The sequence below is a fragment of the Hyla sarda genome, chromosome 1 (assembly GCF_029499605.1).
Source record: "Hyla sarda isolate aHylSar1 chromosome 1, aHylSar1.hap1, whole genome shotgun sequence".
Taxonomy (NCBI): Eukaryota; Metazoa; Chordata; class Amphibia; order Anura; family Hylidae; genus Hyla; species Hyla sarda.
This window is the reverse complement of record NC_079189.1, coordinates 356,465,260-356,488,354: the sequence shown is the minus strand read 5'-3', so window position 1 is coordinate 356,488,354 and position 23,095 is coordinate 356,465,260. Positions and strand designations below refer to the sequence as shown.

Genomic DNA, 23,095 nt, shown 5'->3' with positions numbered 1-23,095 from the left:
AGTAGAATGTGCAATAAGCCCTATGAGAGAGATATATCAAATACCTGTGCAGAGGAAAAGTTCCCATAGCAACCAATCAGATCGCTTCTTTAATTTTTGAGAAGGCCTCTAAAACATAAAAGAAGCAATCTTATCGGTCGCTATGGGCACCTGGTCAACTTTTCTTCTGCACAGGTTTTGATAAATCTCCCCAAATATCTAGATATCTGTTGGCTATGTAGATTACAGTGCTGCTATAGCCAGCACAGATGACGTCTTCTCACACACACACACACACACACACAATTGGCCATATAGATGGGATATGAGGACAGGATATGAAGACGAGATATGAGGATGGGACATAAGGATGGGATATGAGGACGGGATAAAACAATGGCAGGCAGGTGCAGAGAATAGTTTGTGTGGGAGACAGGATATGAGGTCTGGATATGAGGATGGAATATGTGGTTGGGCATATAAGGTCGGGATATGAGGTCTGGATATGAGGACAGGATATGAAGTCAGAATATGAGGACAGGAAATGAGCTCGTGATATAAGGATGGGATAAAAGGACGGGATATGAGGATTGCATATGAGGTCGGGATACGAGGACAGGATATGAGAACGGGATATGAAGTTGCGATATAAGGATGGGATATGAGGACTGGATATGAGGAAGGGATATGAGGACGAGATATAAAGATGAGATGTGAGGATGGGATATAAAGATGGGAGATTAGGACAAGATATGAGATCGGGATATAAGGACGATAAAGTTATTGTTGCTTTTCCTCTTCCACAAGGTTTAGGTAAGAATACAGGGCAAGGCTGGGTACTCTGCAAATATACAGTGATCCCCCAATTATAATGGCCTCTGGTTAAAATATTTTCAACATACAACAGTCTTTTCTGAAACCAAACTCAACATACAATGTCGACAGTCTGGATATGCAGCATGTATGCGTATCTGGAAGATCTGTTCAATTGGAATAGATATTTTAATGGTAGAACACCTGTGTTATCAAAGTGCATACACTCATTGGCTAGTAGTGCCAGTCTACAATACACTGCAGTACTACATGTCCTATACTTCCTGGGCCAGTATGAGCTGCACCTTTGGACACCTGGTAAGTGCAGCATCATTTGGTTTTTCTGGTATGCTGGGGAAGATTTATCAAAACCTGTGTAGAGGAAGAGTGCTGCAGTTGCCCATAGCAACCAATAAGATTGCTTCTTTATTTCTAAAAAGGCTTCTGAAATATGAAAGAAGCTGATGGGTTGCTATGGGCAACTATGTCACTCTTCGGCTACCTAGGTTTCGATAAATCTTCCCCGTTGTGTATACTGCACAGAACCCTGAAGAAGCTCTTGTCCTCTATGTATAAAGAGTTTTATAGCTTAGTGCAGATATTTCTCATCTTTATATATAAGGACTTGCTTATCTGTATTTGAGGATGACATATTTAGGCTTCAGAACCAATTACTAGCTTTCCATAGAGCAGTGTTTTCAAAACAGTGTCTCCAGCTGTTACAAAACTACAACTTTCAGCATGCCCGGACAGCCTTTGGCTGTCCGGGCATGCTGAAAGTTGTAGTTTTGCACCGCTGGAAACACACTGATTGGAAAATACTGCCATAGAGTTTTGGTCTCAGGATACAATAGGTTAAAGTAAATTGATGAACCACTGTATACACAACTTTAGTAGGACACCCGGTAAAGCTTTCAAAAATGTCAACCTCACCCAGAAGCACACCATGGCTGTCTTTCCCTCACCAAAAACACCATTTAATATGTAAAGAGGCTAAAGTTGGTTTCTTACTCGGACAGCTTCTTATTTGAGCATTTTCCTGTAAATTACTATGACAAATCAATTTTCTCACCTCTTATTGCTCTGCAGTAAACCTGTTTTTTTAATACATCAATATTGAATATTATTTAGGAACAATCAGATTCAGGAAAAAATCTAGATTGTTTGTGTTTTTGCTGATAAGTCGGAATTTTAACTTACTGATAATTCAGTTTTCTTGAGTCCATCACAACAGCACCACATGAGATTGCCCCACATATCTGCATAGTAACAGTAAGCACAGAAAGGTTAAAGAAAAAGTGTCAGTAAACTCCCCCTGCACTAACCAGAGGTACTGGCTGGTAGTGCCGGGGACGGTGATCAATATGCTGCCTATCATGCCTGGGTCTGCCCGCCGTTATATTCATTCTTGTGAATATGCAAATGAGCTGCTAACTGGAATGGGCGGGGTTACAAGGCTCCTTCTGGCACTCTGACGTCAGCACCGCCCAGCTTATGAATATTCATCCCCTCCCTCCAACTGTTCCTCCCCTCCCCGCTCTGTACTGGACTCCACTGAGAAGGGAGGGGATGAATATTCATAAGCCGGGCGGCGCTGACGTCAGAGTGCCAGAAGGAGCCTTGTAACCCTGTCCTTGCCAGTTAGCAGTTAATTTGCATATCCAGAAGAATGAAGGTAACGGGTGAACGGCGGGGCGGATCCGGGCATGGTAGGCAGCATATTGATCAGCGTCCCCCAGCACTACCAGCCAGTACCTCTGGTGCCTGTAGCACCTTACAACCAAATCCAAGGTCCTGAGAAGAGGCCACATCCAGCTTATAATGCTTGAAAAAAGTGTGCGGAGAAGACCATGTTGCCGCTCTGCAAATCTGTTCCAGCGAAGCAGAAGCTTTCTCAGCCCAGGAAACTGAAATGGCCCAAGTTGAATGAGCTCTGATACCCACTGGAAAATCTTGACCCGCAGAGGTGTAGGATTCACTGATCGCAGACTTGAACAATCTAGAAATTGAATTTTTTGATGCCTTCTTACCCTTATTTGGGCCTTGACATATCCTCCAAGACTCGGTAACCTCCAAATAATGCAAGACTACTCTTCTTACATCCAATTTATGAAACTCTTCTTCTTTCTTATTCTCGGAGTTGTTACAGAATGAAGGAAGAATGATGTCCTGAGACCTGTGAAAATTTTAAACAACTTTCGTGAGGAAAGCAGGATTGTGTTTTAAGATTATTTTATCATCCAATACTGCAAGGTAAGGACTTTCAATAGCTAATGCTTGTATCTCACTCACTCTTCTGGCTGATGTAATAGCCACGAGAAATACATTTCTCTAAGTAAGAAACTTGATAGAGGATTGAGGTTCAAAAGGCTTTCCAGTCAGGGATGATAGAACAAGGTTTAAATCCCAAGGTGAAATAACATTAGAGATCTTCGGGTTTAATCTGGAAGCTGCTGGAAAAAACTTTATGATCCACTTATGTTTTGCAATGCATACATCGAAGCAGCAGCGCAAGGCTGCCTTTTGTACTTTTAGGGTACTCAAGGATACGCCAATATCAAAGCCATCCTATAGAAAGTCCAAAATCCTAGGAATATCTGAATTAAATAAATCTGGGGGAGAAGACCCACACCAGGACAAAAACTTTTTCCACTGTTTAAGGTACTGTAAATAGAAGTAGAATCTTTTTTACTCTTCAAAAAGGTGTTAACTTTTTTAGAAAGACCCTTTTGTTCTAACACAAGCTGTTCAATAGACAAGCTGACAGCTGGAGATTCTTTAACCCCTTAAGGACCAAGTGTTTTTCTGTTTTTGCACTTTCGTTTTTTCCTCCTTACCTTTTAAAAATTATAACCCTTTCAATTTTGCACGTAAAAAACCATATGAGGGCTTTTTTTTTTTTGCACCACCTACACTACTTTGTAATGACGTCAGTCATTTTACCCAAAAATATAAGGCGAAACGGGAAAAAAATCATTGTATGACAAAATGCAATTTTGTACATTTTGGGGACTTCTGTTTCTATACAGTACATTTTTCGGTAAAAATTACACTTTATCTTTATTTTGTAGGTCTATCCGATTAAATTGATATCTTACTTATAAAGGTTTGATTTTGTCGTACTTCTGGAAAAATCATAACTTTTAATAAGGAAGGGGTTAATGTGTGTTTTTAAACTTTTTTTTTACACTTTTAGTTCCATTAAACCACATTGATCTGTGTGCTTTGCACTCGATTGAGTGCAGGAGCCAGCATAGGAGGAGAGGTAAGCTCAGGCTACCTCAGCAGTGGATCGTGTCCCCCCCAACCCCCCCGCGGGGGGGCGATTCGCCCATTGGACATCCAGGGACGGGATGAAGGCACCTTTAGACGCCGCTGTCAGCTTTGACAGTGGCAATCTAAAGGGTTAATAGCCGGCCGCGCCGCATGTCTGCTATTGACGCCGGCACCCAGCTACAGGAATCAGCTGGGGGCCGGCCGGTATGACGCATGCCCGAGTTGGGAGCCTGCGCCATACCCAGTTAACGGCACATGGATGAGTATAGAGGTTTATGGCCTTTAACAGGTCCTTGTGATACAGAGGGCCCAGGCTCAGTAGAGGGCCCTGGCTCAATAGGAAGGAGAATGGGATCCACTAAAGAGAGATATTTTAGCAGGCTGAACCAGCTTCTCTTTGGCCACAGCAGGGCTATGAAGATAAATTTCCCCTTTCCTAGTCTCACCTTCTGAAGAGCTCTCATAATTAATGGAATTGGTGGAAATGCGTATGCTAGGTTGAACGACCAGTTTTGTTGAAGGGCATCCACTGCCTCTGGATTGTCCCTGTGGTTGAGAGAAAAGAATTGATGAAACAATTTTTTTGGTTTGCAAATAGGTCTATTCTTGGAAGACCCCAAGACTGAGTTAGGGATAGAAAAACTTGCAAATTCAGAGACCATTCGCCCGCATCCAGGACATGACAACTTAGAAAATCGGCCTCTGGATTGTCTATTCCCTTTAAGTGAACTGCTGACAGATATGCCACATTCTGCTCTGCCCAATGAAAAATCCTTTCTGATAGAGTCTTCAGAGGCGTGTGCCTTGTTCCACCCTGATGGTTGATAAAGGCAACTGCTGTAGTGTTGTCCGAGTAGACCTTTACATGAAGACCCTTTAGTAACATCTTTGAAGCTTTTAAAGCTTTGAACACTGCCATCAACTCTCAATAATTTGAGGAACAGGTCTGTATCTCTTGAGACCAGGGACCCTATAACTGAAGATCTCCCACTAGAGCTCCCCAGCCCCAGAGACTGTCGTCTGTTGTCGTAGAAATGGATGGAAGAGGAATCCAAGGAAACCTAACAACAAGGATCTCCTTCTTTAACCTCCACTTTAGGGATCTCTTTACATGGAGAGATAACATTTTGTTCTCCAAAGAGAACTGAGAACGGTCCCAAGTCTTCAGGATTTGTGACTGAAGTGTTCTGGAGTGACTTTGACACCAGGTCACTGCTGGGATACAAGACGTCATGGACCCTAGAAGAGACATGGCTTCCCTCAATGTAATAGTTTGCTTCCGAAAAACATCTTTTATTTTCTGCTGTACAGAAGATATATTTTCTGAAGGAAGAAAAGTCCAGGATCAAGCCCAAAAACCTCTTGGTTGTTGAAGGGGTGAGATACGATTTCTGGAAATGAATTATCCATCCCAGATCTTAAAGGCATGACACCGTGGACAAGTTGAGAGAGAAGATGATGAGAATTGACAGTGATTAATAGATCGTCCAGGTAAGGGATTATAGTGATCCCCTCTTGCCTTAAAAAGTATCCTCGGCACTGTGAATATCCTCGGCACTGTGAATATCCTCGGTGTCAAGGATATTCTGAAGAAGTATATACGTATAAATCACCTGTTCACACTTGGGCGTGTGTCTTGCGTTTTATAAGTGAGGGCTCCCAACTCACAGGAAATCCAAATAGCAAAAATTAAAAAACGCCAACAACAACTTTGTTTTTTAAATTGCTTTTAGTGAAAAAATGTTAAAAGATTCACAATATGTCAGGCAAAGTCTTTGCAAAAAGTAGATATTACAAAATTTCTATTCACCCAAAGTACACCTTCTTCGGACGCGCTCGACACTCTCCAAGCTGTAGGAAATCTTCAACCCATGGCCGGGCTTCCCTTAGTATATGGACCTTCCGAAGGGCAGGGCTCTGAATTGATAATGAAGAACTTTTTTGTCTATTTTTACTGTACATCTTAGATACTTTTGATGAGGCTGGTAAATAGGAAGATGGAAATATGCATCATCTAAGTCGATTTTTGCCATCCAGGCATTTTTCTGAATTAAGAGGATGGCAGATTTTAACGTCTCCATTTTGAACCTCTTGTATATTATGCATCTGTTTAACCCTTTTAGATTTATAATAGTTCTGAAAGAACTATTGGGCATTGGTATTAGGAACAAGTTGGAATAATGGCCTAGGCCTAGTTCTGAGGAACGTGCATAAGGCTAGAATTCCACTGAGGTTTTTGCCCTGGAATTTTTGGGCTTAAAAACGCCAGAAAAATCTCGAAATTGTTATAAATAATAAAAAGTGTGTGTGTGTGTTTCACTTTTTTTTAAAATTTTTTACTACTACTCCCAGCATGGAACACACTGTTCTATGATGGGAGTAGTAGTACCTGTACTAATAGACATATCGCCCCGGGAGTCACTACTGACACCCAATGCAATCGCCCATAATATAGCAGAGGTGCGGAGCGGCTGTATACAGCGCTCGCATCTCTGCTCTGTACTCTGGCCAGTGATGTGAATAGAACATCACTCATTCATTTTTTCCGCCCAGAGTGGTGATTGGCCGGATGGTTGCAGCCAATCACATCTCTCAGAGGGAAATATGAATCAGCGATGTTCTATTCACATCACTGGCCAGAGTATAGTGCAGAGATGGGGAGCGCCGTATACAGCTTCTCCATCTCTGCAATAGATAGGACGATCGCAGCGGGTGTCAGGAGTGTCATCCGCTGTGATGTGTCCTTAACTGCAAGTACCACTACTCCCAACATGGAGCACTCTCTGCTCCATGCTGGGAGCTGTAGTACCTGCATTAATAGACAGATCGCACCTTACTTCTGACACCTGTTGCAGTCGGTCTATTAATGCAGGTACTAAAGCTCCCAGCATGGAGCAGAGTGTGCTCCATGTTGGGAGTAGTAGTGCTTGTAGTTAAGAACACATCACAGCGGGTATCACTACTGACACCCGGTGTGATCCTCCGGTATAATGTATAGATGCGGCCACTCTCCTATGGTCCCCTGCCCTGCTGTATATATACACCTTGTCATATTTTCCACAGAGAGCTGTGATTGGCTGGAACCATCTGGCCAATCACAGCTCTCTGTGGGAAATATGAATAGGTGTTTATATACAGCAGTGCAGGGGACCATAGAAGAGGGGCCGCTGCATCTATACATTATACAGGAGGATCGCAGTGGGCGATCTGTTAATTAGTACAGGTACTACTACTCCCATCATGGAACAGTGTGTTCCATGCTAGGAGTAGTAGTACTACCTAAAAAATGTAAAAAGAATTGTGAAAAACACACACACACTACATTTTTATTATTGTCAGCTACATTTTTATTGCTTTACCCGGCCACATAAATTGATGCCTGTTTAAAAATTAATAAAAATTTTGAAAGAAATAAGAAAAATTTCGTTAGATCCCATTTTTTTCCATCACTACTGTATCTTTTTTTTTTTTTTTTTTTAATGGTCCCCTACGGAATTTTACTAAAAAAGGTATCTCCATCACTTTTTTGGATTGCTAAAGTCCAAAAGAGAATAAAAACCGCCTGCAAAAACGCAAAAGTTAAAACCAACATGGCGTTTTTCTTGGCGTTTCTGCTCTCCCACGCTACGATTTCTGGGCAAAACTAGGTTTTGTCGGGCGTCTTGAAAATCCAGCCTCTGAGCCCGAAATTGCTGAAAAACGCCAAAAGGATTAAAAAAAACGCCAAACTGAAAAACGCCAAGTGAATCTGGCATTTTGCAGTTTACTATTGGCTATTGGTGTTTTTTACGGCGTTTTTGCAAAAAAAAAAAAACTGTGGAATGCCAGCCTAAGGCTAGGTTTCCACTTGGTTTTTTTTTCACCTAAAACTGCCACAGGTTTTTGCTGCGTTTTGGCAGTTTTTCTGGCGTTTTTTCTGGTGTGTGGAAACAGCCAGTTTTGTCCCCTGTGGCAGTTTTCTCACTGTCTTCAGGTACCACTCAGTGGGTCGGATTCTGAGCGCCCGGTCCACAGAGTGTAAGGAGATGAGGAGTGATGTACAGCATCGGCAGTATAGTATACAGGGGGGATAGTGTACCCATGTATACTATACAGGAGCTGGGAATCCTATCACAAGACTGACAGGACTCCTTGCTCCTATAGCCCCTTTGGGCAGTATACAGAATATACAGCTATCTATAGATAGCTGTATATTTAGGAAGAGATATGAGGATGGGATATGAGGTCTGGATATGAGGAAAAGATATGAGGACGGGATATGAGGTCAGGATATGAGGTCGGGATATGAGGACGGTATATGAGGTCGGGATATGAGGTCGGGATATGAGGTCGGGATATGAGGAAGGTATAAGAGGACGGGATAAGAGGACGGAATAAGAGGACGGGATAAGAGGACGGGATATGAGGACGGGATAAGAGGACGGAAGAGGACAGGATATGAGGAGGGGATATGAGGAGGGGATATGAGGTTGGGATATGAGGAGGGGATATGAGGTTTGGATATGAGGAGGGGATATGAGGAGGGGATATGAGGTCTGGATATGAGGAGGGGATATGAGGAGGGGATATGAGGAGGGGATATGAGGTCTGGATATGAGGATGGGATAAGAGGACGGGATAAGAGGACGGAAGAGGACGGGATATGAGGAGGGGATATGAGGAGGGGATATGAGGTTTGGATATGAGGAGGGGATATGAGGTTTGGATATGAGGAGGGGATATGAGGTTTGGATATGAGGAGGGGATATGAGGTCTGGATATGAGGATGGGATATAAGAATATCCTCATGTTTCTTTTCTTCTCCCACAAGGATTAGGTAGGAAACCTGGATTAGGCAGCACCAGGAATTTAGCTAGTATTTATGTATAAAAAAAACAGGTTTACTGCAGAGGAATAAGAGGAAAAAAAAAGTTTATTTGTCATAATAATTTACAGGAAAATGCTCGAATAAGAAACTAACTTCAGTGACTAAGAAGGTGGCCGAATAAGAAACCATCTTCGGCCTCCTTAATATGTATAGGATTTGTTAATTAAAGATGCTAAATCTACGTACAGTGTATAAAACCCACCGACTCAAACCACCTGTGTAGAATCTCTGCGCCTGCGTAGTACAGCGCCCATTGTGTGAGGCGCGCACACCCCCCCCCCCCCCTTCTCAGTCTTTGTGACACAGCTGGGCTCTCGTGAACGCGCCTCGGGCCCCCGCACGCAGCTCGCAGCACCGCCTCCCTCTACACACTGTTTAACCCCCTGTAATCTGGTAACTCCTTGACGTCACGCTCGCGACGTCATCAACCTCAGCCGAGACAGCCGTGGAATCGGAGAGCAGCGACGCAACCGACTTGTTGCAGTGTCTGACGCGAGTCCGGTGGACCGGAGAGGCGACAAAATCTGACAGGAAGTGCGGGTATGCGCTTGTTTGTTGTTGGTGGTGTGTGAATGACTGTGCTATGAGGGCAGTCCCAGGGGTCTCCCCTAGTGGAGCAGCAGCCCCGGTGTGGGGGGCATCCTCCGGTGTCGTCTGTATAAGGGGGTAGGCTATGCGGGGGTCGTGGTGGCCGCTTCAGCTGGCGGTGTGTTTATTTACTATCTGCACATAATGACATGGGGGAGTCGGGGGACAGGTGGAGGCTTTGCGGCTCCGCTGCAGCCATGTTTAGTGTGGGCAGGAAGAGGAGTTTTACCACAGTTTTGAGAGTTGCGAACTTCTGTGGAGAGACAGCCTGTCCAAGGCGATAATCATTGTGGAGTACGGCATGGCAGAGCAATGCCCTCACATAGTAAACAGCAGGACTGTCATCTGGGCTGCTCTCCTGTCACTCACCAGAGGGAGACCAGACACAGCCTACTGTCCTGTGACTTCTGTTACAGGGAGGTCACGTTCTACCTCAAGAGTTTTATTGTGTGTTTTTATTCTTTTAAAGGTGATCCTGTCACTAGGCAGCTGCTGGGCCAAAGGGGCTATCACGTTGTTTCCCATCTAGTGTGCCTCCAGCTGTTGCAAAATTACAACTCTCGGGCATGCTGGGAGTTAACGTTTTGCAACAGCTTGATGCACACTAGTTAGGAAACACTGGGTTCTCCAGTAAAATGTAAAATAGAAAATAAAGATACAAGGGCTAATCCCCAGGGCATCCTGTGAAGTTGTGACCGTCATTCAGTGGCTTGCTATGTAACTGACACATGTGCCACCCTCTACAACACGTCACTGGGGCAGAGGCTGATATACCTTATTGGTGAAGGAAATATTTCTTGTAAATATCTTTACAAATGTTAGTCCAGTATAGCGGATAAGTGTCAGATCACTGGGACCTTCCACGATCTCCTGCCCAGCAGCCCGGCTTTCCGCATGTAGCTGTGGCCGAAGACTGACGTTATTTTGTGATGGGAGAAAATTAGTGCGTGTAACGTCTTTTTCTTCCGTCACAAAATAACGTCAGTTATTCAGAACAGCATTAACGGGTCATAACGGCTAATCACAAAATCCTATAGACTTGACTGGGATTTTGTAACGGCCATATGGGATTTTGTAATGGCCGGTTTTAAGGGTTTCCTTAACGGAACATTATAACGGGTCTTTAAAATGGAGAAATGATATAGTGTGAAAGCAGCCTAACTCCTTTAATAGGACACGTGCTAAACTTGCTGCATGATAGACAGTTGCCTTGCCAGCTGTCCCACCTGTTGTGTCAGATCGGGTGAAAGAGAGGGTTTGCAAAAGCCCTTTAGGCTATGCCTAGGATAGGATACCATAAAATCTACGACGCAACCAAAAAAAAAAAAACTGGTGTTTGAAGCGTGCTCACAAGTTGAGCATGCTTCAAGCCCGGTGTGTCCTGACTTCTATCAGCAGCCAGGACCCATGGTTAATGCCGGGCATCGCTAATGGGGCCGATGCCTTGCATTAACCCTTTAGACTCCGTGATCAAAGTTAATAGCGGGATCTGAAATTATCCCGGCAGCTTAGCGGAGCTGACAGGGACCATTGCGGTAAAATCGCCATGTCCAGATCAGCTGAGTGGATGGCAGGAGTGCCCTTCCCTTCCTTCTCTTCGTCCGATCGGTCCTCTGCTGCTTCAGCAGGCGTGATTACACTGACCAGGATCAGTGCTATGGCATAGCATTGAGCAGTGTATGCAATCGAAAGATTGCATGGTATAGCCGCCTATGGGGACTTAAAGGAGACCTACGGGATTGAAAAATGTATCCCCTATCCTAAGGATAGGGGATAAGTTTCAGATCGCGGGTGGTCCGACCGCTGGGGCCCCCCCGCGATCTCCCGTACGGGGCCCCGGCTCTCTGGTTAAAGAGGGCGTGTTGACCACCGCACAAAGCATCGGCCGACACGCCCCCTCCATACACTGCTATGGGAGAGCCGTAAATTGCCGAAGGCAGCGCTTCGGCTCTCCCATAGCAGTAAATGGAGGGCGCGTGTCAGCCGCCGCCTTGTGCGGTGGTCGACACGCGCTCTCTATGCAGAGAGCCGCGGCCCTATACGGGAGATCGTGGTGGGCCCCAGCGGTCGGACCCCCCGCGATCTGAAACTTATCCCCTATCCTTAGGATAGGGGATACATTTTTCAATCCCGTAGTTCTCCTTTAAAGCGTACCCATCAGATCCAACAATTTTTTTTTTTTTATATATATCACTCAGTACCTAATTCTGAGCATGTACATCATTTGTATGTGTTTAGAACCTTTATTTTTTTTATTACACTTTTAACTTAGCTCACTAGTCTGAATTCCTCTCAAAGGGAGGGGGCGTGGCCTCACTGAGCAGGTCTCCGCCCCCTCCCTCAGTATGCTGTTTGCTCATATCTCCCCTAGCATTAGCAAAACTACAACTCCCAGCATGTCCTCACTGACAGTAGCAGGACACAAGCTGACAGTGGGAGGATTTTTCCTCCAGCTATGAGTCCTGCGCTTACAGCTGTCAATCAGGGAAGTGTGTCCATAACGTTGGTGATAATGCATGGACACAGCAGGACTAGTATGTGTCCAAGCAGGCAGGGGGGAGGCAGTTGTTTGACTGGATTTTTCAGTATGAAATACTGAAAATTTTCTAATGAAAGCAATTGCAAAACCTATTGGTTTTACAACATATCAAAAGTTTTTGTATCTGACAGTGCCCATTTAAAGTTAATAAAAGTGAATGAACCCTTTCCTAATAATTTTCCCCTTTTTCCCCATTTTTTTCAGTAAGATAATGTAATAAAACATTACAATAATCATATGTGGTACCTCCATGTGCGTAGATGTCCAAACTATTAACCCCTTCATTACCCAGCTAGTTTTGGCCTTCATGACCCAGTCCGTTTTTTCTAATCTGACATGTCTCTTTAAGTGGTAATAACTTTGAACTGCTTTTTACCTGGCAAAGTGATTGTTTTTTTTTCTCGAGACATATTGTACTTTATATTAGCAGTACATTTTTGTTGATACATGAAGCGATTATTGTGAAAAATGTGAACATTTTTCATTTCTCTGTTTGAGAGAAATATTCATGCCAAATAAATTTAGTTATTAATTCACATCCACAACATGTCTACTTTATGTTGGCATCTAAACATTCTTTTACTTTTTTTTACAACATTAGAAGGCTTATATTATGAGCATTTTTTTCTAATTCTGTACGAATGTTTAAAAAAAAAAAAAAAATTAAAAAAAAAAATTATTATATAAATTTTTTTTATTTTTATTTTTATTTTTTTTGAACAATAAAAGTTTGAATATATATGTTAAGATCTTTTTCTCCCTGTGATCAGTCAACTCCAGCCATGTTGATTAGTAGACAGATTTAATGCACATGTATTGATACAGGTGAATGATCTCTTACAAGCAGAGAAACAGCTCCGCAGAAGAAAATCATGCCCCAAAATAGATTACAGCTCTTTTATATGGCAACACTCTGTGTAAGTTTATTGGCTAAGGAAACCCCGGTGGCTCATAGTGTTAAACTTTATTACCAATCACAGGGTTCCTGTACACTTTCATAGAAAAAGCTTGTTATCCAACAATGCAACCAGCCTCATTATTTACCAAGGCCATTTGGATAGTTCTTCACCTTCTGGGTGCTGGCCAGGACTTAGGACAGTAGTTAATTGAAACTAGATAAAACCGGCAAACATCATCTAAAGTTAGACACACACACACAGAAAACATAGATATCAAAATATAATTTTACATATATATATATATATATATATATATATATATATATATATATATATATATATATATAATGTGTGTGTGTGTGTATTTTATAAAATTTTTTTGCCCCCACTTCTGTCCAACAGCTCCCCCTTGTGTCTAGTGCACAAAACATGCAGTAACAGGTTTAGGACACTAGGTTGTACAACAAAACAGCTCCTTTACACAAAAAAACGTGAAACTAAAGCATGCTGGCGGGCACAGCGTCGGCAGGGCAGGTCAGGACGGGTAAGGGACACCAGGGGAAGGGGGGAAAGGTAAGGGACACTTGGGTCTCCTAGCAGAGCAGTGTGTGTGTCCCGATGATCGGGACACATTGCGCTGCTCATGATTTTTCTATGCAAAACGCGGCCATCAACTAGTCAGATTTGACTAGCTGATAGGAGCGATCGCTGTGAGGTGGGAGGGGGTCGAAACCCCCCCCCCCCCCCCCCCCCCCCCAGGTCCCGAGGCAAGATGGCTGACTATCAGTGATAGCCACCATCTTACCGGGCGTGGTGGGATGCCGCAAGTGTCGGCCAGTATCTGTATGACATACATGTATGTCATAGGTCGGGAAAACCTTCACGGTCATGACGTACATGTATGTCATGGGTCGGGAAGAGGTTAAAGGGGTACTCCGGTGGAAAACTTTTTTTTATTTTTTTTAAATCAACTTGTGCCTGAAAGTTAAACAGATTTATAAATTACTTCTACCCCATGTCAGCGGTCACGGCAAATCGTCAGTCAGTTCAGACCGGCGATTTGCGCTATCCGGGCCAAATCGGGTCTCTTGTGACCTGGAAAAAAAAAGGTGAATTGGGTTGTCCGAAACAGCCCCATTTACCCATACCCAGCAGGAGTGAGGTGGCATGGGTGCCGCCTCATGATCACGTGATTGATCGGTCGGAACGACCGATCAATCACGGTCCTGCTGGGCGGTGATCGGGGCGGCGGTCGGAGCGGAGATCGGCGCTGGTGGGGGGTCTCCTACCTTGCCCTTGTCCGGCGGGGGTCCCCTCAGGATCGGAGGTGGCGACAGGAGCAGCAGGATCAGTCCCTCGGCAGGATACAGAGCAGCGGTCCTGGGCGGCAGGATACAACAGGAGGGGAGTCCTGTTCACTTTCTGCTGTTGCTTAGCAACAATTCGCAGCATGCACAGCCAAAGGGCATGATGAGAGTTGTAGTTTTGCAACAGCTGGAGGCACATTTTTTTTCTATGAAAAAGTATGCATTCACCTGTTGCATAACTACAATTCCCAGCATGCACTGACTACCAAAGGGCATGCTGGGAGTTTTAGCAGTGTGCCTCCAGCTGTTGCAAAACTACAACTCTCAGCATGCCCTTAGACTGTCAATGCATGCTGATTGTTGCAGTTTTGCAACAGCTGGAGACACATTGGTTGTGAAACTGAGTTTGTTACCTAACGCTCAGTGTTTCGCAACCCATGTGCCTCCAACTGTTGCATAACTACAACTCCCAGCATGTATGGTCTGTCAGTGCATGCTGGGAGTTGAAGTTTTGCAGCAGCTGGTGGTTTGCCCCCCCCCCCCCAATGTGTATGTACAGGGTACATTCACACGGGCAGATTTACAGCAAGTTTTCTGCTGCAAGTTTGAGATGCAGCAAATTTTCTGCCGCGGCTCAAACTCCCTGTAAACCCAACCGTGTGAATGTATCATAAAAACACTAAACTACACAAAATGAAAAGTAAAACACTACATATACACATGCCCCCCCCCCCCCCCCAAAAAAAAAAAAAAAATAAAAAAAATAAGGCTTGTATGGCACTGTTTCCAAAACAGCCTCCAGCTGTTGAAAAACAACAACTCACAGTATTGCTGACAGCCACTGACTGTCCAGGCATGCTGGGAGTTTTGCAACAGCTGGAAACACCCTGTTTGGGAAACACTGTCGTGGGGTATTTTTGTGGCGGATTCAAATCCCCAATTTTGGCCTCAAATGCGCATGTGCTCTCTCACTTTGGAGCCCTGTAGTATTTCAAGGAAACAGTTTAGGGCCACATATGAGGTATCTCTGTACTCGGGAGAAATTGTGTTACAAATTTTGGGGGGGCTTTTTCTCCTTTTACCCCTTATGAAAAGGTAAAGTTGGGGTCTACACCAGCATGTAAGTATAAATATTATTTTTTTTACACTAACATGCTGGTGTTGCCCCATACTTTTAATTTTCACAAGCGGTAAAAGGAAAAAAAGACCCCCAAAATTGGACACGCAATTTCTCCTGAATACGAAAATACCCCATATGTGGGTGTAAAGTGCTCTGCGGACGTACAACAAGGCTCAGGAGTGAGTGCGTCTAAATTGGTGATTTGCACAGGGGTGGCTGATTTTACAGCAGTTCTGACATAAACGCAAAACCACAAATACCCAGATGGGACCCCATTTTGGAAACTACACCCCTCACGGAATGTAACAAGGGGTATAGTGAGCCTTAACACCCCACAGGTGTTTGACAAATTTTCGTTAAAGTTGGATGTGAAAATGGAAAAAAATAAAATGTTTTCACAAAAATGCTGGTGTTGCCCTACATTTTTCATTTTCACAAGGGAGAATAGGAAAAAAGCCTGCCAAAATGTGTAACCCCATTTCTTCTGAGCATGGAAATACCACATATGTGTATGTAAAGCGCTCTGCGGGCGAACTACAATACTCAGAATAGAAGGAGCGCCATTGGGATTTTGGAGAGAGAATGTGTCCGAAATTGAAGGCCATGTGTGTTTACAAAGCCCCCATAGTGCCAGAACAGTGGACCCCATTTTGGAAACTACACCCGTCACGTAATGTAAATAGGGGTACAGTAACATGCTGGTGTAGCCCCTAACTTTTCCTTTTCATAAGGGGTAAAAGGAGAAAAATCCTGCCCCAATTTCTTCTGAGTACGGAAATACCCCATATGTGGCCCTAAACTGTTGCCTTGAAATGCGACAGGGCTCTGAAGTGAGAGAGCGCCATGCGCATTTGAGGACTAAATTAGGAATTTGCAATAGGGGCGCTTGTCTCCACCAACACCCTACAGCAGTGTTTCCCAAACAGGGTGCCTCCAGCTGTTGCAAGACTTCCAGCATGCCTGGACAGTCAATGGCTGTCCGGCAATACTGGAAGTTGATGTTTTGCAACAGCTGGAGGCTCCGTTTAGGAAACACTGCCGTATGAGACGTTTTTAATTTTGGGGGACGTGTAACCACTGAGTTAGGAAACAGACTCTAGCTCAGTGATTCCAACCCGTGTGCCTCCATCTGTTGCAAAACTACAACTTCCAGCATGTACGGTCTCTCAGTGAATTCTGGTAGTTGTAGTTTTGCAACAGCTGAAGGCACATGGGTTGGAATCACTGAGTTAGGAAACACTCAATCTCAGTGTTTCCCAACCAGTGTGCCTTTAGCTGTTGCAAAACTACAACTTCCAGCATGCACTGACAACCGAAAGGCATGCTAGGAGTTGTAGTTATGCAACAACTGGGGAAGAACAGTTTGGAGACCGCTAAGTAGTGGTCTCCAAACTGTAGCCCTCCAGATGTTGCAAAACTACAACTCCAAGCATGCCCAGACTGTCCAGGCATGCTGTTAGTTGTAGTTCTGAAACATATGAAGGGCCGGATATTGCAAAACTACACGCCCAGCATGCCTGACTGTCTGGGCCACCAAACTGTGCCACCTCAGATGTTGCAAAACTACAACTCCCAGCATGCCCAGACAGCCTTTGGCTGTCTGGGCATGCCGGGAGTTGTAATTTTGCAACTTTTAGAAGACCACAGTTAGGATCACTTACCAGCGATCTTCACTGCAGCCTCCTCCACTGCCGCACTTTACGGCCTACCTCCTCCAGCCGCTGCTGGTCCGATAAGCCGGCCATGCTCGCACTCCTCGCCACACGTGTTCCCCAACAACCCCCCCCCCTCCCGCTCTGCCTGGACTTGGGTGGACAGAGCGTGGAAAATGAACTTTAACCTGCCTCCAATTGCCGTCGGTTGTACTGACTGTCTCAGGACATCCCTAGGCATTGCCACAGGCTGCCTGCTGATAGATATCAGCAGTCATCCAGGTCCGATCACTGCCCAGTGAACGGTGGTGATCAGAAATGCGGAGGGCATACATGTACGCCCTTAAGTACCTGGACACGAGGGTGTACTTGTACGCCCTCCGTCCCCAATAGGTTAAAACTGCTCTATTGCGACCCTCTTTAAATTTTTTTATTTTTCAGTATACTGGGCTGTATGAGGGCTCATTTTATGCACCATAATCTGTAGTTTTCATTGTGTGTATGTAGGTAGGTATTAGGGATGTCCCAATACCATTTTTTTAAGACAGAGTACCGATACTTCTAGTACTCGCCGATACCAATTATGAGTACTTTTATTTTAAATGGAGTCTGACACCAGGGTGACCTGGTTGCTGGCACTACTTACCGTGCTGATATGTGGGTTCTTTGTTGTATGCAATGGAGGCGGCTGCTGTAGTATGAGCACAGATTTCTCTCTTCTCCATTGGGCAGAACAAAGAATTTGCATTGGCGGCGAGACCGATGACCACATGGTGAGCAGTGGTAGAAACCGGGTCACCTGCACCTGCATCTACCTATAAATTCAAACTAGTGCAGGTGACTCTACTGTAAGATTTCTTTTAATATTAGGTAGTATCACCTTGCAGACATTAGTAGCAGCCCTCCCTTGTAGACAGCAGTCCCGCCCCCTCCCCCTTGTAGACCGCAGGGCCCCCCCTTTTGGCATTAGTAGCAGGCCCCCCTTGTAGATGGCAGACCCCCCTTGTAGACGGCAGGCCACCTTTAGACAGCAGGGCCCCCCTTTAGACCTTAGTAGTAGCCCCCACCCTTGTCGACAGCTCACCTGCTGCAGTCCTCTGACGGGTGCGCCCGCTCCGCTGCCCCGTTCTCCCGTCCGCATGATGGCGTTCTATGGAGGAACATGTGATATACACATCACTCTGCTTCCTCCGTAGCGTTACACTGGGTGCAGTGGAGGAGGTGGATTGACGTGTGTGTGTGTGTGTGTGTGTGTGTGTGTCACATGCTCCTCCATGGAGCGCCATGATGCAGATGGGAGAACGGTGCAGCGGAGCGGCAGGAGGTATCGGGGACATTGAACGAGTCCCCGATACCATGGAAATGGCTAGTAATGGCACAGATACTAGTATCTGTATCGGGACATCCCTAGTAGGTCTGTGTATGTGAGTGTATGTGTATATGTATATATGTGTGTGTGTATAATATATATATATATATATATATATATATATATATATATATATATATATATCTTTTTGCTTGCTTTTTATAATTTTCTTTTTCCTCTGGGAAATGATGGGACCGAAATTTTTTTATTAAAACTTTTTATATTTACAGTTTAATAAAATTACATACTCCAGGGCACCTATAAGAGCTCCTGCACTAGACAGCAAGGTTTTTTATTTTTATTTATTTTTTTAATTTTTTTTAAAGGAAGTTTTTATCATTTGTACCTCTTATATATATTTATTTTTTTCCAAAGGGTGAATAACCCATTTTTAAACGGGTGCTCTGGAGAAGTTAAGAAAAATAAGTGCCCAAAGCCACCACAATACCTGTTCTATGTCACCTGTAGTTATGCATGTGATTTTGCCAGCTCCTGTTGCACCTGTTGTTTCCTGAATATTCTATTTCTTTGCTTGCAGCCCAGACTACAACTCCCAGAAGTCAGTGCGGCTATATATAATGACTGCCAGCTAAATATCTGTGTGCATGCTGTGTTGTTGTAAACACACAGTGAGAATCACACACTGCACATGTCTTCTTTTAAAATATGCCCCCCCCCCTTGCAATAAATCGTGCTGGGCTCTGAATGGCAGCAGTCAGTGACTAGTTCTACAGCGAGCAAAGAACAGCGTTATGTGCTGAGTTGTGACTGAGAATCTTCACAGGAGACACTGGCAAGATCCTGTAAAGCTGTGAAGCCAGACAGAAATCACGTGGTCTTTGTCTTCCAGGAGGGTGGGAGCTAGTCTCAGTGAGGGTTTTGGACAAAGACAAGGTGGATCTGACATCTTTCCTTCACTTCCTGCATGTAAGTGACAACTGAAAGAGGGAAACTGCTCTATATAGCTAATGAATGATATTTAGACAAATAAATAGGTTGGTGAGGGGGAAAGGATGGGCTATGGTTTTAGTTCCCCGGAGTACCCCTTTAACCCCTTAACGACGCAGGACGTATATTTACGTCCTGCGCCGGCTCCCGCGATATGAAGCGGGATCGCGCCACGATCCCGCATCTTATCGTGTCGGTCAAGCCGCTCATCAACGGCCGGGACCCGCAGCTAATACCACATATCGCCGATCGCGGCGATGTGCGGTATTAACCTTTTAGAAGCGGCGGTCAAAGCTGACCCGGCTGCTCAGACGGGCTGTTCGGGACCGCCACGGTGAAATTGCGGCATCCCGAACAGCTTGCACGACACCGGGAGGGCCCTTACCTGCCTCCTCGGTGTCCGATCGGCGAATGACTGCTCCGTGCCTGAGATCCAGGCAGGAGCAGTCAAGCGCCGATAACACTGATCACAGGTGTGTTAATACACGCCTGTGATCTGTGTAGAAGATCAGTGTGTGCAATGTTATAGGTCCCTATGGGACCTATAACACTGCAAAAAAAAAAAAAAGTAAAAAAAAGTGTTAATAAAGGTCTTTAACCCCTTCCCTAATAAAAGTTTGAATCACCCCCCTTTTCCCATAAAAAAATAACAGTGTAAAAAAAAAAAAATAAACATATGTGGTATCACCGCGTGCGTAAATGTCCGAACTATAAAAATATATCATTAATTAAACCGTACGTCAATGGCGTACGCGCAAAACAATTCAAAAGTCCAAAAGAGCGCATTTTTGGTCACTTTTTATACCATTAAAAAATAAATAAAAAGTGATCAAAAAGTCCGATCAAAACAAAAATCATACCGATAAAAACTTCAGATCACGGCACAAAAAATGAGTCCTCATACCGCCTTGTACGTGGAAAAATAAAAGTTATAGGGGTCAGAAGATGACATTTTTAAACGTATAAATTTTCCTGCATGTAGTTATGATTTTTTCCAGAAGTGCGACAAAATCAAACCTATATAAGTAGGGTATCATTTTAACCGTATGGACCTACAGAATAATGATAAGGTGTAATTTTTACCGAAATATGCACTGCGTAGAATCGGAAGCCCCCAAAAGTTACAAAATGGTGTTTTTTCTCCGATTTTGTCTCACAATGATTTTTTTTTTTCTCTGTTTCGCCGTGCATTTTTGGGTAAAAATGACTAATGTCACTGCAAAGTAGAATTGACGACGCAAAAAATAAGCCATAATATGGATTTTTAGGTGGAAAATTGAAAGGGTTATGATTTTTAAAAGGTAAGGAGGAAAAAACGAAAGTGCAAAAACGGAAAAACCCTGAGTCCTTAAGGGGTTAAAGGGGTTATCCAGGAAAAGACACAGCTATTTTCTATCAAAAACCTCTCCCCTGTCTGTCTCCAGGTTGGGTGTGGTTCTGCAGCATAGTTCCATTGAAGTGAATGGAGCCAAGTTGTAAAACCACACCCAACCTGGAGACAGACGTGGAGCTGTTTAAAAAAATTGCTGTGTTTTCCTCTTCCTGGACAACCCCTTTAAGGACATAGTTTATCTGCAATTGACTGTGGTGAGCAAGTAAAGTGTGTTTTTTTTTTTTTTTTTTTTTTTTACTGAGGCAAGTTATTTAAGATACATGTGTAAATAGTAATGTATCATTATACTGACTCTGATATTCAAATCATTTATTGTATCATTCTCTCTTGGGCTTGATGACTTGGGGAATACGTTTGGCATCAAGTTACAAGATACGATGCCCTTAACATGTATTTTTAAACCACAGACTTTAGGTCTAACCAACCACTTGGGTATTCCAATGCTGTAATTTGTGCTATGCCTGCTAGTAGTCATGGCCATTACTACTATTGTAGTCTTTCTCTTCAGGATGTATTTATCAATGCAGGGATGTGGAAATCCTATCGCCCGACACCCGGGACCAGTAGTTTTGGGCGCTGGGCAGGTGAATTGTTTATAGATTTAGCCCTGTATCAAGCTAGCAGGGACAGACCGACTTCACCCTTATTTTTCTTTACTGCCGGTGTGAGGTGCAGGAGCAGATGCAAGTCTACACCTCACACCGGTGCATTGCCATAGAATGAGCTGCAGGGGATGGGGCTTGGGGCGCTCGCAGGGACGCACACTGATGACAGCGCTATCGGGCATAGGGATCCCGATAGCGCTGTGGATCAACAGTACATGTAATAATAGAGTAAATGTGTATGAGCTGCGTGAATGTGTGAGCTTCTGTCGGGCCACAGAGGCCATGAGAGCTCCGTGCAGCTTCAGCTATCACAGGGAGAGGAGATCCTCTCCCTGTGATAGCCAAACTGAGACTGCTGTTTGCATCGATGCGTGACATTTAAATATGTCACGTGACAAGTGTGAGCCAATAGGATGTGATGGAGGCGGACCATCTCATTCTATGGCAAATCTCATTCTATGGCAATGCACCGGCGCTCAGGGTGTATAGAGGTGGCGGCGGCCCCCAGCTGACCGCAGAGCCCTAGGTCGCACGTTCGCATTACATAATTGAGCCATGCCCCCTTATCTAATCCTCCCGGAGGATGGAGGACGCAGCTACACATAACACATAACACAAGAAGACGGGGAGAGAAAGGATGTCCACAGCTCGGCACAAAGCTCCTCCCCTCCGCCGCACACAGCTCTATCCCTCACCCTCCCCCTGCTCTTTCTACTCAGGACCTAATCCACCACGGGGAGGTTGCATGTTTGCACGGGGAAAACACAGCAGGGGGGGGAAGAGAGGAGAGGACGTCTGGTGTGAGGGGAGATTTTCAAACCCATGCAACCTCACACCGGCCGGGACTACAGCTCTGATGTCCACTCATGGCGGCTCAGGTGGGGAGGCCGAGAATGCAGGCGGCGACAGGAAGGGTGCTTTTATATGTAGGGTGTGAGTGTATGTGTGATGTGTGTATAATGTCTGTGTGTGATGTTTATGTAATGGATAATGAGTGTATGATGTCTATGTGTGATGTGTGTATGTATGATGTGGGGTGGGCAGCGGTGTATGTATGATGTGTGTGTATATGTATAGTGTGAGTGTATGTATGATGTGTGTATGTAATATATGATGTGGGGGGCCAGTGGCGGGTGTATGTATGATGTGTGCATATGTATGGTGTGAGTGTATATGTGTATGATGTATCTGTGATGTGTGTATGTAATGTATGATGTTGGGGGGGGGGGGGGGGGGCACTGCCGCCGCCAGTTGTGCCATCTAATTTTTATTTTTTATTTTTAGTGGCTTCTGGCCACCCGCACTGAATTGCACCCCCAGAATCCCACCCCCTTCATACTCACCCGACAACCAAGAGCCCCACGGATGCACGCAAACACGCCCAAACCAAGACTACAACTCCCAGCATGTTACACCATAACCTAAACTGTAGAACTATAAAGTGTAACATGCTGGGAGTTGTAGTTTTGGTTCTGGTCGGCTGCAGAGCCATAGGCTGCATCAGGGCATGCTGGGTGTTGTAGTTACTAACTCCAATTCCCAGTATTCCCTGACACAGACTATGGCTCTGCAGCTGACACAAACCAAAACTACAACTCCCAGCATGTTACACAATAACCTTAACTTTACTACTATACAGTGCAACATGCTGCAACACCCACACAACCATAGGCTACATCAGGGCATGCTGGGAGTTGTAGTTATCTAGTAACTAAATGCAACTTCCAGCATTTTCTGACA

At 44.6% G+C, this 23,095-nt stretch overlaps 1 protein-coding gene and 1 long non-coding RNA gene across 5 annotated transcripts in view; one reads left to right on the top strand and one right to left on the bottom strand.

Moving 5' to 3' along the window:
* The window catches only part of LOC130274050 (uncharacterized), a 38,077-nt gene extending 28,811 nt beyond the window's left edge, over positions 1-9,266 (bottom strand). Inside the window, exons 1-2 of one of the 2 annotated variants that reach the window (XR_008844220.1) lie at positions 9,138-9,266; positions 2,823-2,968 (exon numbers count right to left, since the gene is read on the bottom strand). This is a non-coding gene — a long non-coding RNA (uncharacterized LOC130274050). Of the gene's footprint in view, positions 1-2,822; positions 2,969-9,121 lie in introns of both variants that reach the window. The other variant, XR_008844221.1, reaches the window with a different exon arrangement.
* Positions 9,267-9,310: 44 nt separating this feature from the next.
* Positions 9,311-23,095, top strand: part of KDM4C (lysine demethylase 4C) — a 459,478-nt gene continuing 445,693 nt past the window's right edge. For 2 of the 3 annotated variants that reach the window (XM_056521837.1, XM_056521858.1), the window contains exon 1: positions 9,317-9,475. The gene's annotated coding sequence lies outside the window, so the exon portion shown is untranslated. Of the gene's footprint in view, positions 9,476-18,947; positions 19,337-23,095 lie in introns of all 3 variants that reach the window. The other variant, XM_056521848.1, reaches the window with a different exon arrangement.